This window comes from Salmo salar, chromosome 21 (genome assembly GCF_965601325.2).
Source record: "Salmo salar chromosome 21, fSalSal1, whole genome shotgun sequence".
Taxonomy (NCBI): Eukaryota; Metazoa; Chordata; class Actinopteri; order Salmoniformes; family Salmonidae; genus Salmo; species Salmo salar.
In genome coordinates this window covers 39302977-39321123 of record NC_138311.1, presented here as the reverse complement: position 1 = coordinate 39321123, position 18147 = coordinate 39302977, and the positions used below count along the sequence as shown (strand labels likewise).

Genomic DNA, 18147 nt, shown 5'->3' with positions numbered 1-18147 from the left:
ACAACCTCATGCTAATCACATTAGCCTACGTTAGCTCAACTGTCCCGCGGAGGGGACACTGATCCTGTAATAAACGGAACATAGAACAATATAACAAACACGAGTAGCATATGGACATGAATCACATAGTCAATACTGCCTGGGGAATGGAACTAAGGAGGTGACAAATATAGGGGGGTAATCAGTGAAGAGGAGTCCAGTAGGGATCTGACGGCCTCCTCCCTCGATGTCCAGGGGGAAGTGGAGGAGTGTCGTGTGGGACAGCATCAGCCAGGGGACGAGGAACCACCGGCCTGAGAAGGGAGACATGAAATGTAGGTGAGATACGGTAGTCACTGGGAAGCTGTAACCTATACGTCACCTCGTTGACCCTCCGGAGAACAGACCGGGGCCCAGCTTCTTGCAGGGCAGGCGGAGTGGGAGGTTCCTGGTGGAGAGCCAGATGCGATCACCAGGATGTAACACGGGTATGTCACTGCGGTGGCAATCCGCCTGCTCCTTCTGGCAACGGACGGCACGCTGGAGCCTCACATGAGCCTCACTCCAAACCTCCTCTCTGCGCCAGAACCATTCGACCACCGCAGGGGCCTCAGTCTCAAACATAACATCAATACATTTTAGGTATAGCAAACACAGCTAGCCAGCTAGCTAGCTAAATTTGGCTAGCTTGGATTGTAGTATTACTAGCAAGCTCTGTTATGTCCGATTCGGTCTCCAAATTGTTATGTACTGAACAACACTGCCTTGTGTAAAAGGAGAGGTTATATTGCTAGCTAGCTACCGACAGCAAAACAACTTACTCGTTTGTCATTTAACCTGGTAGGAGCGACCAGTCAGGTAGGACGCAATCCAAGAGTGAACCGCGCCAGAGATGCCCAACTCGGAGAGGGAAATCAAATGATGTCAATTAGCCTATCAGAAGCTTCTAAAGCCATGACATAATTTTCTGGAATTTTCCAAGCTGTTTAAAGGCACAGTCAACTTAGTGTATGTAACCTTCTGACCCACTGGAATTGTGACACAGTGAATATTTTGTGAAATAATCGGTCTGTAAACAATTGTTGGAAAAATTACTTGTGTCATGCACAAAGTAGATGTCCAAACCGACTTGCCAAAATTATAGTTTGTTTTAAACACTCCAACCTAAGTGTATGTAAAGCTGCGACTTCAACTGTTATTAAAAGTTTACACTATTCATTTATGGCAAAGATACTTATACAGAGCATTCGGAAAGTATTCAGACCCCTTCCCTTTTTCCACATTTTGTTACGTTACAGCCTTATTCTAAAATGGATTTAAAAAAAATGTTTCCTCATCAATCTACTGTACACACAATACCCCATAATGACAAAGTGAAAACAGGTTTTAAGAAACTCCCCAAATACAGGTGTGCCAAGCTTTTTTGTTGTTGTTACTATATATTTTTTTCAATTTAACTAGGCAAGTCAGTTAAGAGCAAATTCTTATTTACAATGATGGCAGTGCCTTAGACCGCTGCGCCACTCAGGAGCCCAAGCTTGTAATGTCATACCCAACAATCAATTTTTACGCATTTTACATTTGCAAAAAATTCTAAAAACATGTTTTTGCTTTGTCATTATGGGGTGTTGTGTGTAGATTGATGACGGAAAAAAACTATTATACATTTTCTAGTAAGGCTGTAACGTAACCAAATGTGGAAAGAGTCAAGTGGTGTGAATACTTTCCAAATGCATTGAATGTCTCCTCTTTCATATGTGTCTGGTGTTAAATGGTTACTGGCTAGTTAGGTCTTCAGCTAGCATGGAGCAAAAATGGGGGAAGGGTCGTTCAAAACAGTTGTCATGTCAACACATTCATCAGTGCTGCTGCGAATTGCATCGCAAGAGATGTGCCAAACAGGAGCTGTATATAAAAATAAATACATATGTAACCATGTTTTCACCCACAGGTTCAATGTGTAAAGTCATACTGTATATATAAAAAAATCTATCACAACAGCTGTGATGGAAACAGGACATTTTGGTACAATTTTATAAACGGTGACAGGTAATTTGTTTTTTCGACATGGTGGGATCTTTTGTGTTGATAAAATTAATTGGTGGGATCTTTTTGTGTTCATTATGCGAGAAATGTTGGTGGAAATGCTTTTATGCACAAATATTGATATAATACCATGTTGAAGTAAACTTGGAGTTCCGCGATGACATTTTGTGTGGTCCTCCCACTACGATTCGTCAAGAAAGCGTGCAGTTTATTATTTTGCATTTCTATCCCCCCAAAATATTATGGTGATACTTTAGCCACACAAACGGCTATTTTACATTGGAATCAGAATGACTGCTCGGGACCTTAAAAATTCTGGTCTCAAAATTGTGCAGCAGGATTCTCCCACCCACAAACTGAGATAGCTTTGGTTATTTTGAACTGAGAGGAACTGACAGAGCAGAGAGGAGAACCCTGTTTTGAGCAAGATGTTCCCCAGTTCTTTCATCATCATCATAATTTTTTTAAGATCTCTTGAGTTTTTATGAACTCTTAACCTCAGATGAGAAATCTGAATCAGTAGTTGATATTTGCTGTGTCTACTGTTGCCAATTTGCCTTAATTGAGTAAGCTATGCAGTGTGGCAGTCTCCCGACCACCCACACCCACACACACACACACACACACACACACACACACACACACACACACCACACACACACACACACACACACACACACACACACACACAGTTCTAGTTTTGTTCTGCCTATGTTGAGTCAAATGCTGTGCTTTTTTAAAGTTGACTTTTAACTTTTCTCTCAGACGAGAACTCAAAATCACAAATATTTGTTATGTCTACTATCATTACATTAATTGGCTTAAACAATGATACAAATGAATGAGGAGGCACCAAATACACAGTAGGTGATATTCTTAAAGGACTCCAGCTAGTAACTATGAATCTGTCTGCCAACCCCATGATGCTTCTCAACAATCCCTCGTACAATATTTATTTATCACTGAGACGTTTCAATAGCAGGAAGCAGCTGGTTTGATTCATAAATTGTAAGGAGAGCTCTGGCAGGGGGTGTTGGCAAAACAGTAATTCCTTCTTCGTGGCGCTGGAAGTTGGAACATCTGGAGTTGGAACATTTCTGTTTGTGAGAGATCATTTATTATGAATGAAATGCTGTTTGTTGTGGGTTTCTCCACTGAACCATTCAGAGTAATTACTGGCTCTGCTGGCATGGAAAACTAACATTGTCTCCAGGCCTGTCAAATAAGGACACAGGACAGTTTGTAGCAGGACTAATAAACATGGGACATTTGGCTTTGTGATCAGTTAATCAATCAATCAATCAAATGTATTTATTAAGCCCTTTTTACACCACCAGTTGTCACAAAGTGCTTTTAGTAACCAGGTCTAGACCACAAAGAGCACGCAGAAGGGGGAGGTCCATCCACTTCTGTCTGTAACAGGATGCTTAGCTGTGTGATCCTCCAGCTTAGTGACCTCTCCCCTCCCTCCCTAACGCTCTCTCTCCATCCTTCCCCCTCTCTCTCCAGTCCGATTCATAAATTGTAATGACTATTAAATAGATTCATGACTAAATGGAACTCTGCCACCCCATGTAACTCAAGCTAGAAATATAACCAGATATAAACAAAACATATACAAAAACACTTTACTGCACGACAGGGATTGTGAAGAGACACACAGACATTTTGTATTGTATTTTTTTGCATTGTATTATGTATTGTATTATGTATGGTCGTGGATGGGTATTCCAGCATGACAATGACCCAAAACACACGGCCAAGGCAACAAAGGAGTGGCTCAAGAAAAAGCATATTAAGGTCCTGGAGTGGCCTAGCCAGTCTCCAGACCTTAATCCCATAGAAAATCTGTGGAGGGAGCTGAAGGTTCGAGTTGCCAAACGTCAGCCTCGAAACCTTAATGACTTGGAGAAGATCAGCAAAGAGGAGTGGGACAAAATCCCTCCTGAGATGTGTGCAAACCTGGTGGCCAACTACAAGAAACGTCTGACCTCTGTGATTGCCAACAAGGGTTTTGCCACCAAGTAGTAAGTCATGTTTTGCAGAGGGGTCAAATACTTATTTCCCTCATTAAAATGCAAATCAATTTATAAAATTTTTGACATGCGTTTTTCTGGATTTTTTTGTTGTTATTCTGTCTCTCACTGTTCAAATAAACCTACCATTAAAATTATAGACTGATAATTTCTTTGTCAGTGGGCAAACGAACAAAATCAGCAGGGGATCAAATACTTTTTTCCCCTCACTGTATGTGATGCGTGGTTGGGATACGACTGTGCTATGCGGTTGTCTTACCTGACTATCTTCAGATGAATGCACTAGCTGTGGGTCACGCTGGATGGTGATGAATAGCTAATTTGTAATGTAAATGTAGTGAAACATTTTGGGGTCACTGACAAATGTCCTTGTTTTTTAAATAAAACTCCGGGATGCTGGCCTTCTAGGCAGAGTTGCAAAGAAAAAGCCATATCTCAGACTGGCCAATAAAAATAAAAGATTAAGATGGGAAAAAGAACAATGACACTGGACAGAGGAACTCTGCCTAGAAGGCCAGCATCCCAGAGTCGTCTCTTCACTGTTGACATTGAGACTGGTGTTTTCCAGGTACTATTTAATGAAGCTGCCAGTTGAGGACTTGTGAGGCGTCTGTTTCTCAAACTAGACACTGTAATGTACTTGTCCTCTTGCTCCGTTGTGCACCGGGGCCTCCCACTCCTCTTTCTATTCTGGTTAGAGCCAGTTTGCGCTGTTCTGTGAAGGGAGTAGTACACATCATTGTACGAGATCTTCAGTTTCTTGGTAATTTTTCGCATGGAATAGCCTTCATTTCTCAGAACAAGAATAGACTGATGAGTTTCAGAAGAAAGTTCTTTGTTTCTGGCCATTGTGACCCTGGAATCGAACCCACAAATACTGATGCTCCAGACACTCAACTAGTCTAAACAAGGCCAGTTTTATTGCTTCTTTAATTAGCACAACAGTTTTCAGCTGTGCTAACATAATTGCAAAAGGTTTTTCTAATGATCAATTAGCCTTTTAAAATTATAAACTAGGATTAGTTAACACAATGTACCACTGAAACACAGGAGTGATGGTTGCTGTTAATTGGCCTCTGTACACCTATGTAGATATTCCATAAAAAAATATTTCGTTTCCAGCTACAATAGTTATTTACCACATTAACAATTTCTACACTGTATTTCTAATAAAATTTATGATTTTTTAATGGACACATTTTTTTGCTTTTGAACGGTAGTGTATATTTAAGTAAATTATATATTTTATAGGCTAGTTGAGAACAAGTTCTCATTTACAACTGCAACCTGGCCAAGATAAAGCAAAGCAGTGTGACACAAACAACAACAGAGAGTTACACATTGAATAAACAAACATTCAGTCAATAATACAATAGGAAAAGTCTATATACAGTGTGTTCAAATGAGGTAGGATAAGGGAGGTAAGGCAATAAATAGGCCATAGTGGCGAAATAATTACAATATAGCAATTAAACACTGGAGTGATAGACGTGCAGAAGATGAGTGTGCAAGTAGAGATACTGGGGTGCTTAGGAGCAAAATAAATAAAATAAATAACAGTATGGGGATGAGGTAGTTGGATGGGCTATTTACAGATGGGCTATGTAAAGGTGCAGTGATCTGTGAGCTACTCTGACAGCTGGTGCTTAAATTTAGTGAGGGAGATATGAGTCTCCAGCTTCAGTGATTTTTGCAGTTCGTTCTAGTCATTGGCAGCAGAGAACTGGAAGGAAAGGCAGCCAAAGTAGGAATTGGCTTTGGGGGTGACCAGTGAAATATACTTGCTGGAGCGCATGCTATGGGTGGGTGCTGCTATGGTGACCAGTGAGCTGAGATAAGGCAGGGCTTTACCTAGCAAAGACTTATAGATGACAAGGAGCCAGTGGGTTTGGTGCCGAATATGAAGCCAGGGCCAGCCAATGAGAGCATACAGGTCGCAGTGGTGGGTAGTATATGGGGCTTTGTGATAGGATGGCAATGTGATAGACTGCATCCAATTTGCTGAGTAGAGTGTTGGAGGCTATTTTGTAAATGACATCGTCGAAGTCAAGAATCGGTAGGACAGTCAGTTTTATGAGGGTATGTTTGGCAGCATGAGTGAAGGATGCTTTGTTGCGAAATAGGAAGCCGATTCTAGATTTAATTTTGGATTGGAGATGCATAATATGAGTCTGGAAGGAGAGTTTACAGTCTAACCAGACACCTAGGTATTTGTAGTTGTCCACATATTCTATGTCAGAACCGTCCAGAGTAGTGATGCTGGACAGGCGTGCAGGTGCAGGCAGCGATCGGTTGAAGAGCATGCATTTAGTTTTACTTGCACTTCAGAGCAGCTGGAGGCCACGGAAGGAGAGTTGTATGGCATTGAAGCTCGTTAGTTAACACAGTGTCCAAAGAAGGGCCAGAAGTATACAGAATAGTGTTGTCAGCGTAGAGGTGGATCAGAGAATCACCAGCAGCAAGAGCGACATCATTGATGATATACAGAGATAAGCGTCGGCCCGAGAATTGAACACTGTGGCACCCCCATAGAGACTGCCAGAGGTCCGGATAACACGCCCTCTGATTTGACACACTGAACTCTGTCTGAGAAGTAGTTGGTGAACCGGGTGAGGCAGTCATTTGGGAACCAAGGCTGTTGAGTCTGCCGATAAGAATGTGGTGATTGACAGAGTCGAAAGCCTTGGCCAGGTCGATGAATACAGCTGCACAGTATTGTCTCTTATCGATGGTGGTTATGATATCGTTTAGGACCTTGAGCGTGGCTGAGGTACACCCATGACCAGCTCGGAAACCAGATTGCATAGCGGAGATGGAATGGTGGGATTCAAAATGGTCGGTGATCTGTTTGTTAACTTGGCTTTCGAAGACCTTAGAAAGGCAGGGTAGGATAGATATAGGTCTGTAGCAGTTTGGGTCTAGAGTGTCTCCCCCTTTGAGGTATGGACCGTATCCTGGTGGCTCTGTGTGTCCTGACTAGCTACTCTATTATGACGGCTAGCTTCGTGATCTACGAGGTCCATGAGCACCACAGCGGCATCAAGAGACAGCAACACATCTCTGGGATAGGAGAACCCTTCCACTGAGCTATCAACTTCTTCAACGACATGGTAGGACTACACCAACACATCATGCACAGTTAACTGATACATACATTTCCTCTAGCTTTGAGACATTGTCCAAAAATTGATAGCCAGGAGGATTTTTACATTGCTCATCCTGCACCTCCTTTATACAGTCAATGACAGAACTATGAAAATTGAGCATGGCACATAACCCTAATTGGTCCTGTAAGTCGCTCTGGATAAGAGTGTCTGTTAAATCACTAAAATGTAAACTGAAACCATGTTCAAAAGATCTTTCCCCTGAAATTATATGTAGTTCAGACTGTTGTTCTGATTGCCTTTTTATATTGAAGAGGTTTCTGATTCCATTACTCTTTCGGTTTGATAAACAAAGAAGGGTTTTGAAAAGCAACTTCCTTTCAATATTGTTCAATAATGAAACTATTTAATTGTTTATCTAGTTGACATTCCATGGATTGAGACATACTGTAGATATTTAAACTCCTGCATGAAGTGCTGACATCTCTCTTTCTCTCTCTCAAAAAACACATATACGTTTTTTTTATGAAACATTGAATTTGGCCTTACTGCTATTAGGCCAAAGAAATGCTTTTAATAACAGATTTATACATGGAAAAACAGATAGTCAAAAATGTAATCAAAAGAAATTATGTCTGACAGATAGAAAAAAATATAATAGAATTCTCTATACACTTACACTACATTACCAAAAGTATGTGGAAACCTGCTCGTCAAACATCTCATTCCAAAATCATGCACATTAATATAGAATTGGTCCCCCTTTGCTGCTATAACAGCCGCCACTCTTCTGGGAAGGCTTTCCACTAGATGTTGGAACATTGCTGCAGGGACTTTCTTCCATTCAGCCACTAGAGCATTAGTAAGATCGGACTCTGATGTTGGGCTTACTAGGCCTGTCTCACAGTCGGCTTTTTCCATTCATCCCAAATATGTTTGATGGGGTTGAAGTCAGGGCTCTGTGCAGGCCAGTCAAGTTCTTCCACACCGATCTCGACAAACCATTTCTGTATGGACCTCGCTTTGTGCGCGAGGGCATTGTCATGCTGAAACAGGAAAGTACCTTCCCCAAACTGTTGCCACAAATTTGAAAGCACAGAATCGTCTCCAATGTTATCGTATGCTGTAGTGTTAAGATTTCCCTTCACTGGAACTAAGGGTCCTAGCCCGAACCATGAAAAACAGCCCCAGACTATTATTTATCCTCTACCAAACTTTACAGTTGGCACTATGCATTGGGGCAGGTAGTGTTCTCCTGGCATCCGCCAAACCCAGATTAGTTCGTCGAACTGCCAGATGGTGAAGCTTGATTCATCACTCCAGAGAAAGCGTGATATTGTGAATGGTGATATTAGGCTTGTGTGCGACGGCTCGGCTATGGAAACCCATTTCATGAAACTCCCGACGAACAGTTCTTGTGCTGACATTGCTTCCAGAGGCAGTTTGGAACTCGGTAGTGAGTGTTGCAAGCGAGGACAGACACATTTTACATGCTTCAGCATGGTGGCATCCTATGACGGTGCCACGTTGAAAGTCACTGGTCTCTTCGGCAAGGGCATTCTACTGCCAATGTTTGTCTATGGATATTGCATGGCTGTATGCTCGAACCTTTATACACCTGCCAGAAACTGGTATGGCTGAAATAGCCAAATCCACTAATTTGAAGCGGTGTCCACATACTTTTGTATATATAGTGTGTGTTGCGGTATATGCTGTAGATTATGATACCTAAGGATCCATTTTCCCTCTATAACCTCTACTGTGTGTGTTGCAGTATGGAGGACTGTGAGGCTCTGTGTACACTCTGGTCATCCCGGCGAAGGGTCAGTTCAGGTGTCTGGGCTCCCTCCAGCACATCAAGAACCTGTCAGTGGTTTCTCCCACCTCCCCCCTCTCCTCCCTCTCCCATTCCCCTCACCATCTCCTTCTCCTCCCACTCTCATTCCCTTTCAGCTAGTCATTAGTCAGGCTGGGCTGCTTGAAGATTTGTTTGTGCTGCCTTGCCAACTCCTATGATGGTTGTTATTTGGCATGACAACGGCCAAATGAGATCTGGAACCAGACTATTCCAATTGTTCTGTGACTCACCTTTTGTTCCATGTACCCTATGCCTATGCAGAAAATTCTTCAGTGTTAATAACATTTTTAAAATGAACACAGTTTTAAATCACAGACACCGGAACAGTGTTAAACTAACACAATGCATAGTGTAAAGCGTTTTTCAGATATTTCTCAGAGTGCCTTGCATCCAGCAACATCAACTATTTTTTTATTTTAATTTTATTTATTTCACTTTATTTAACCAGGTAGGCAAGTTGAGAACAAGTTCTCATTTACAATTGCGACCTGGCCAAGATAAAGCAAAGCAGTTCGACACCATATAACAACACAGAGTTACACATGGAGTAAAACAAACATACAGTCAATAATACAGTAGAGAAATAAGTCTATATACAATGTGAGCAAATGAGGTGAGATAAGGGAGGTAAAGGCAAAAAAGGCCATGGTGGCAAAGTAAATACAATATAGCAAGTAAAACACTGGAATGGCAGATTTGTAGTAGAAGAAAGTGCAAAGTAGAAATAGAAATAATGGGGTGCAAAGGAGCAAAATAAATAAATAAATAAATACAGTAGGGGAAGAGGTAGTTGTTTGGGCTAAATTATAGATGGGCTATGTACAGGTGCAGTGATCTGAGAGCTGATCTGACAGCTGGTGCTTAAAGCTAGTGAGGGAGATAAGTGTTTCCAGCTTCAGAGATTTTTGTAGTTCGTTCTAGTCATTGGCAGCAGAGAACGGGAAGGAGAGATGGCCAAAGGAGGAATTGGCTTTGGGGGTGACCAGAGAGATATACCTGCTGGAGCTCGTGCTGCAATGGTGAACAGTGAGCTGAGATAAGGCGGGGCTTTACCTAGCAGAGACTTGTAGATAACCTGTAGCCAGTGGGTTTGGCGACGAGTATGAAGCGAGGGCCAGCCAACGAGAGCGTACAGGTCGCAGTGGTGGGTAGTATATGGGGCTTTGGTGACAAAACGGATGGCACTGTGATAGACTGCATCCAGTTTGTTGAGTAGGGTATTGGTGGCTATTTTGTAAATGACATCGCCGAAGTCGAGGATCGGTAGGATGGTCAGTTTTACGAGGGTATGTTTGGCAACATGAGTGAAGGATGCTTTGTTACGAAATAGGAAGCCAATTCTAGATTTAACTTTGGATTGGAGATGTTTGATGTGAGTCTGGAAGGAGAGTTTACAGTCTAACCAGACACCTAGGTATTTGTAGTTGTCCACATATTCTAAGTCAGAACCGTCCAGAGTAGTGATGCTGGACAGGCGGGCAGGTGCAGGCAGCGATCGGTTGAAGAGCATGCATTTAGTTTTACTTGCACTTCAGAGCAGCTGGAGGCCACAGAAGGAGAGTTGTATGGCATTGAAGCTCGTCTGGAGGGTTGTTAACACAGTGTCCAAAGAAGTGCCAGAAGTATACAGAATGGTGTCGTCTGCGTAGAGCTGGATCAGAGACTCACCAGCAGCAAGACAGACATCATTGATGTATACAGAGAAAAGAGTTGGCCCAAGAATTGAACCCTGTGGCACCCCCATAGAGACTGCCAGAGATCCGGACAACAGGCCCTCCGATTTGACACACTGAACTCTATCAGAGAAGTAGTTGGTGAACCAGGCGAGGCAATCATTTGAGAAACCAAGGCTATTGAGTCTGCCGATGAGGATGTCGTGATTGACAGAGTCGAAAGCTTTGGCCAGGTCAATGAATACGGCAGCACAGTATTGTTTCTTATCGATGGCGATTACGATATCATTTAGGACCTTGAGCGTGGCTGAGGTGCACCCATGACCAGCTCTGAAACCAGATTGTATAGCGGAGAAGGTGCGGTGGGATTCGAAATGGTTGGTAATCTGTTTGTTGACTTGGCTTTCGAAGACCTTAGAAAGGCAGGGTAGGATAGATATAGTTGTGTAGCAGTTTGGGTCAAGAGTGTCCCCTCCTTTGAAGAGGGGGATGGCAGCAGCTGCTTTCCAATCTTTGGGAATCTCAGACGACACGAAAGAGAGGTTGAACAGGCTAGTAATAGGGGTTGCAACAATTTAGGCAGATAATTTTAGAAAGAAAGGGTCCAGATTGTCTAGCCCGGCTGATTTGTATGGGTCCAAATTTTGCCGCTCTTTCAGAACATCAGCTGAATGGATTTTGTAGAAGGAGAAATGGGGAAGGCTCAGGCGAGTAGCTGTGGGGGGTGCAGTGCTGTTGACTGCAGTAAGGGTAGCCTAGTGGAAAGCATGGCCAGCCATAGAAAAATGCTTATTGAAATTCTCAATTATGTGTCCCAGAACTTTTTTGAGTTTGTGTTGCAGGAAGCAAATTTCTGCTTGAAAAATCTAGCCTTGGCTTTTCTAACTGCCTGTGAATATTGGTTTCTAACTTCCCTGAAAAGTTGCATATCACGGGGCTGTTCAATGCTGATGCAGAACACCACAGGATGTTTTTGTGTTGGTTAAGGGCAATCAGGTCTGGAGAGAACCAAGGGCTATATCTGTTCCTGGTTCTAAATTTCTTGAATGGGGCATGCTTATTTAAGATGGTGAGGAAGGCACTTTTTTAAAATAGCCAGGCATCCTCTACTGATGGGATGAGGTCAATATCCTTCCAGTATACCCGGGCCAGGTCGATTAGAAAGGCTTGCTTGCTGAAATGTTTCAGGGAGCGTTTGACAGTGATGAGTGGAGGTCATTTGACCGCTGACCCATTACGGATGCAGGCAATGAGGCAGTGATCGCTGAGATCTTGGTTGAAAACTGCAGAGGTGTATTTAGAGGGCAAGTTGGTTAGGATGATATCTATGAGGGTTCCCGTGTTTACGGCTTTGGGGTGGTACCTGGTAGGTTCATTAATAATTTGTGTGAGATTGAGGGCATCAAGCTTGGATTGTAGGATTGTAGGATTTTAATGAGTTACAGTTCATATAAGGAAATCAATCAATTGAAATAAATTCATTAGGCCCTAATCTATGGATTTCACATGACTGAGAATACAGATATGTATTTGTTGGTCACAGATACCTTAATAAAAGATAGGGGCTTGGATCAGAAAACCAGTCAGTATCTGGTGTGAACATCATTTGCCTCATGCAGTGCGATATGGCAGGTAGCCTAGTGGTAGTGGTTAGAGTGTTGGACTAGTAACCTAAAGGTTTCTAGATCAAATCCCGGAGCTGACAAGGTAAAAATATGTTGTTCTGCTCCTGAACAAGGCAGTTAACCCACTTTTCCTAGGCCGTCATTGAAAGTAAGAATTAGTTCTTAACTGGCTTGCCTAGGGCTAGGGTCTATTTTTCTGAATTTCCGCCTGACTGATGTGCCCAGTGTAAACTGCCTGTTACTCAGGCCCAGAAGCCAGGATATGCATTTAATTGGTAGCATTGTATAGAGAACACTTTGAAGTCCGTAGAAATGTTAAAATAATGTATGAGACGATAACACAATTTATATGGTCGGCGAAAATCCACAGAAAAACCAAACCGAATTATTTATTATTTTGAGATCCCAGGCTCTAATAATGGAAAGCTATGGATCCTATGCAATTCTAGCTCCCAGATTGCAATTCCTATGGCTTCCACTAGATGTCAACAGTCTTTGTTCAAGGTTTCAGGCTTGTTTCTTCCAAAACGAGGAAGAATTTGGAGTTTTGGTACAAAGAGTCACAGTGGAAAATCAGTCTGTCGGTGGGCCTGCTAATTTTAGTTTTCTATTGAACATACTTCTGTCCATATGAAATATTATAGTTGAATTACATTTTAGGGAACCTGAGGATTAAATAGAAACGTAGTTCTACTTGTTTGAACAAAGTTGAGCGGTAGCTTTTTGGATTCCTTTGTCTACATGTTGAACGAGTGGATTACTGATATCGATGGCTGACTTTTTGGGATATAAAGAAGGATTTTATCGAACAAAACGACCATTCATGTTGTAGCTGGGACCCTTGGGATTGCAAACAGAGGAACATTTTCAAAAGTAAGTGATTTATTTAATCGCTATTTGTGATTTTATGAAGCCTGTGCTGGTTGAAAAATATGTTGATGTGGGGCGCCGTCAAACAGTCGCATGGTATGCTTTCGCTGTAAAGCATATTGTAAATCAGACAATGCAGTTAGAGTAACAATAATTTAAGCTTTTAACCAATATAAGATAATTGTATTTTCCAATTTGTAAGTCGCTCTGGATAAGAGCGTCTGCTAAATGACTTAAATGTAAATGTCATAAATGTTTAATATTACGATTATTTATTTGAATCACCAGATGTTGTCGACAGGTGTCCCGCTGATGGGATGTCTATCCCTATTAAAAAAATTACATTTCCTTCACATTGAGTTGATCAGGCTGTTGATTGTGGCTGTCATACACGCTGATCCAGAGCATTTCAAACATGCTCATTGGGTGACATGTCTGGTGAGTATACAGGCCATGGAAGAACTGGGACATTTTCTGCTTCCAGGAATTGTGTACAGACCCCTGCGACATGGGGCTGTGCATTATCATACTGAAATATGAGGTGATGGCGGTGGATGAATGGCACGACAATGGCCTCAGTATCTCGTCACGGTATCTCTGTGCATTCAAATTGCCAACGAGAAAATGTAATTGTGTTCGTTGTTCATAGTTTTTGCCTGCCCATACCATAACCACCTTCACCATGGGGCACTCTGTTCACAATGTTGACATCAGCAAACCACTCACCCACATGACACCATACACATGGTGTCATGTGGGTGCACCTGTGTTATGATCATGCTGTTTTTAATCAGCTTCTTGCTATGCCACACCTGTCAGGTGGATGGATTGTCTCGGGAAAGGAGAAATGCTCACTAACAGAATGTCAACAAATTTGTGGCCAAAATTTGAGTCAAATAAGCTTTTTGTGTGAATAAAACATTTCAGGGATCTTTTATTTCAGCTCATGAAACATGACACCAACCACGTTACATGTTGCGTATATTTTTGTTCAGTGTAAATTGAAGAGTGACCACCCATGACTGAATTTGTTAGTGATAGAGACATGGTTGTTGCATTCATCCATTTTATTTTAATGTTGTTTTTTTAAAAACAATATATAACATACACATACAAAGAACAACAACATCATCACACAAACATCAACTACTTCATACCTGCCCAGACCTACGTGCTCACACCCCCATCTCCAGCGCCGCATCACTCTTCGCTACTTGGCCTAAAACTGCACCATTTTGTTTCTTTCCGTCGCCCATGGAGAGATAATAAAGAATCTTACCTTTCTATTGTGTTAATGAGTGTAGACGTGTAAAATGATAAAGATGTGTAAAAATGGTGCCGACAGAGATGGTCGCCTTGCTTCGCATTCTTAGGAAACTATGCAGTATTTTGTTTTTTTAATGTATTATTTACAAGCATTTCGCTACAATCGCATTAACATCTGCTAACCATGTGTATGTGACCAATAACATTTGATTTGATGAAGGATGATTGGTTGATTTCCAGTTTTTAAGTATACGTTTTTTACGATGATTGACAAAAAGCATCGTCCAACCCATAGGATATCTCACTGTACCCTCATTTGCCATCTCCTGAAATATGCTGGCAGATAGGTAAAAAAAAAAAAGTACATTGTAATACTTCTGACAAGCAACTTTCTAACTCTGCTCCAAAACTTTAGGACTTTGCAACATTCCCAGAGGGCATGCATTATTGAGTCATTGTTAGTTTTAGACTTAAGACATGACTCTGCCTTTGTGCTGTAGAATTTGTGAATTTTGTCTCTTGTATAATAAATTCTATACATTTATTTTTACTGGATTAAGTGTACATTTTCATTAACTGTAATTGTGTTGCTTTTGTTCCAACATTCCCTCCATCTTGTGCCAATATCAGTTATTTTTAGGTCTTGGTTCAAATAGTTTATATTTTTTTCTGAGATAGGCTCTCTGCAAGGTTTACTAGAAAGGAATATGAATATCCTTTCCTGACTCAAATAGGATTCCCTCAAGATTTCTCTGATGTTCAAAACATTTGAAATATACATTTCGTGATATAAAACTTTTAAGTTGCATGTATTTGAAAATATCTACGTTGGTCAATTTCCCAGAATGCCTTGCCTTTCTAGTAAATTGTAGTTACCACCCATGACTGAATTTGCTAGTGACAGAGACATTGTTGTTGCATTCACTGTCAGTCACTGAGATCTTAAGTGAATGTGTCATTGTGATAGAGGTATATATATTTAAAGTTTCTGAACAGTTAAAATCAAGTTTTTCATGGAATTGGATGATGTTTGAAGGACACCAGATCAAGGTATGATGATTAAAGTATGACAAATTACTGTTGTTATTATTATTTACGGTTGTCCCGTGTGGCTCAGTTGGTAGAGCATGGCGTTTACAACGCCAGGGTTGTGGGTTCGATTCCCACGGGGGACCAGTACAGGATGAAATGTATGCATTCACTACTGTAAGTCGCTCTGGATAAGAGCGTCTGCTAAATGACTAAAATGTAAATGTAAAAATGTTTATTGGAATGACTGGAATTCTGATAGATTTTAATGTAATCATAACATTTTATTGTATTATTATATGTAGTAGAAAGTGTAAAGTAAAATTTAACATCCATATTTGGCCAGCTATGTAAACTTTAACATTGATTTATCCTGCAATAGATGTGGTTCAATTGGTAACATACATTTTTGTATTTTTCTTAATGCCTCTTAAGGGGAAATAATCTAAAAGTAACTGAATGTAATCAGATTACGTTACTGGGTTTAGGTAATACAAAATGTACATTACTGATTACAATTTTGGACAGGTAACTGTAACGGATTACATTTAGAAAGTAACCTACCCAACCCTGTATGTTTCCCCTTTCATCTGTGTCTGGTGTTAGTTAGTTACTAGCTAGCTAGGACTTCAGCCAGCATGGAACAAAAGGGGGGGAAGGGTCGTTCAAAACTCAGACACAGTTGTCATCTGCTATGACCCGCTGCACAAGACATGCCAAATGGGAGATGTATAAAAATAAAATAAAGATCAAATCAAATTGTATTGGTCACATACACATGGCTAGCAGATGTGATTGCGAGTGTAGCGAAATGCTTGTCATCTGCTAACCATGTGTATGTGACCAATACAATTTGATTTGATTTGAAAGGGTTGATGCAAATTGATGAAAGTTGATGGAATTTCAATGTTTGAATTGCTTTGTGTATGACAAAATTTAATTGAGATTATTGTACTGTTCTGTATGCAGGTTGCAAGTGATAAAACATTCTAACAGTTGGGTATCCTAACTCTGGCCGGATTCCAAAATGAATTACTGTCACTTTATAAGCCAGTTTATTGTGATTTGCAGGTAGAGTTGCATAATTTTGGTAAAATTACCTGTTTTTCCAGGAAGCTTGGTTGGAAGTTTCCTGGAAACAGAAAAAGGAAATTGATACATGTATCGGCACACTGCTTTGAAATAAACTGCTTAGCCATTTCAATGCATGCTTCAGAGCTCCGGTATCAAACGTAACATCACTAGGTACCACTACAGTGTCAAATGTTTGTACCACTTTATGAACAAATCTAAACCTTTTTTTCTGAGAGCATAATACAATGGCCTGGAACTCACAGTTTATAGGCAATATCAGGCCTGCAAGTCACATTATGCTGGCATGCAAGATGATGTGTTGTTCGTATTGGAATCCAGCCCGTGTGGGGATAGCCAACTTTAGGATTTTTTTTATCACCCGCAACCTGTATTCAGAATGACTGCCAGGGTTGGGAAGACTAAGCTATGAGACTACCTAAAAATCTAAACCTGAACAACCATTTCATTAATGGGTGCAATAAGTCCAAGTAGCATAATGGATTAGTTTAAATTGTCTTTTTTTCTTTTTTTTCCTCAAATCAAATCAAAGTTTATTTATCACGGGCGCCGAATACAACAGGTGTAGACCTTACAGTGAAATGCTTACTTACAGGCTCTAACCAATAGTGCAAAAAAGGTATTAGGTGAAGAATAGGTAAGTAAAGAAATAAAAAAGACAGTGAAAAATAACAGTAGCGAGGCTATAAAAGTAGCGAGGCTACATACAGACACCGGTTAGTTGGGCTGATTGAGGTAGTATGTACATGTAGATATGGTTAAAGTGACTATGCATATATGATGAACAGAGAGTAGCAGTAGCGTAAAAGAGGGGTTGGCAGGTGGTGGGTGGCGGGACACAATTCAGAAAGCCGGGTTAGCCTATGTGCGGGAGCACTGGTTGGTCGGGCCAAATGAGGTAGTATGTACATGAATGTATAGTTAAAGTGACTATGTGTATATGATAAACAGAGAGTAGCAGCAGCGTAAAAGAGGGGTTGGGGGGGTACACAGTGCAAATAGTCCAGGTAGCCATTTGATTACCTGTTCAGGAGTCTTACGGCTGGGGGGTAAAAACTGTTCAGAAGCCTTTTTGTCCTAGACTTGGCACTCTGGTACCACTTGCCATGCGGTAGTAGTGAGAACAGTCTGTGACTGGGGTGGCTGGGGTCTTTGACAATTTTTATGGCCTTCCTCTGACACCGCCTGGTGTAGAGGTCCTGGATGCTCCAACCACAGCTTAGCCCCAGTGATGTACTGGGCCGTACGCACTACCCTCTGTAGTGCCTTGTGGTTGGAGACCGAGCAATTGCCATACCAGGCAGTGATGCAACCAGTCAGGATGCTCTCGATGTTGACATGGGACATGTTGAAAATGTCAATGAAAACACCTGCCAGTTGGTCAGCACATGCCCGGAGCACACGTCCTGGTAATCCGTCTGGCCCCGCAGCCTTGTGAATGTTGACCTGTTTAAAGGTCTTACTCACGTCGGCTATGGAGAGCATGATCACACAGTCTTCCGGTACAGCTGATGCTCTCATGCATGCCTCAGTGTTGCTTGCCTCGAAGCGAGCATAGAAGTGATTTAG

The 18147-nt window shown here is 41.4% G+C and overlaps 1 non-coding gene across 1 annotated transcript; it reads left to right on the top strand.

Moving 5' to 3' along the window:
• The first annotated feature begins 15558 nt into the window (after nucleotides 1-15558).
• trnav-uac (transfer RNA valine (anticodon UAC)) lies at nucleotides 15559-15632 on the top strand. The gene has a single exon. It is a non-coding gene; the product is annotated as a tRNA-Val (tRNA).
• Nucleotides 15633-18147: the final 2515 nt, after the last annotated feature.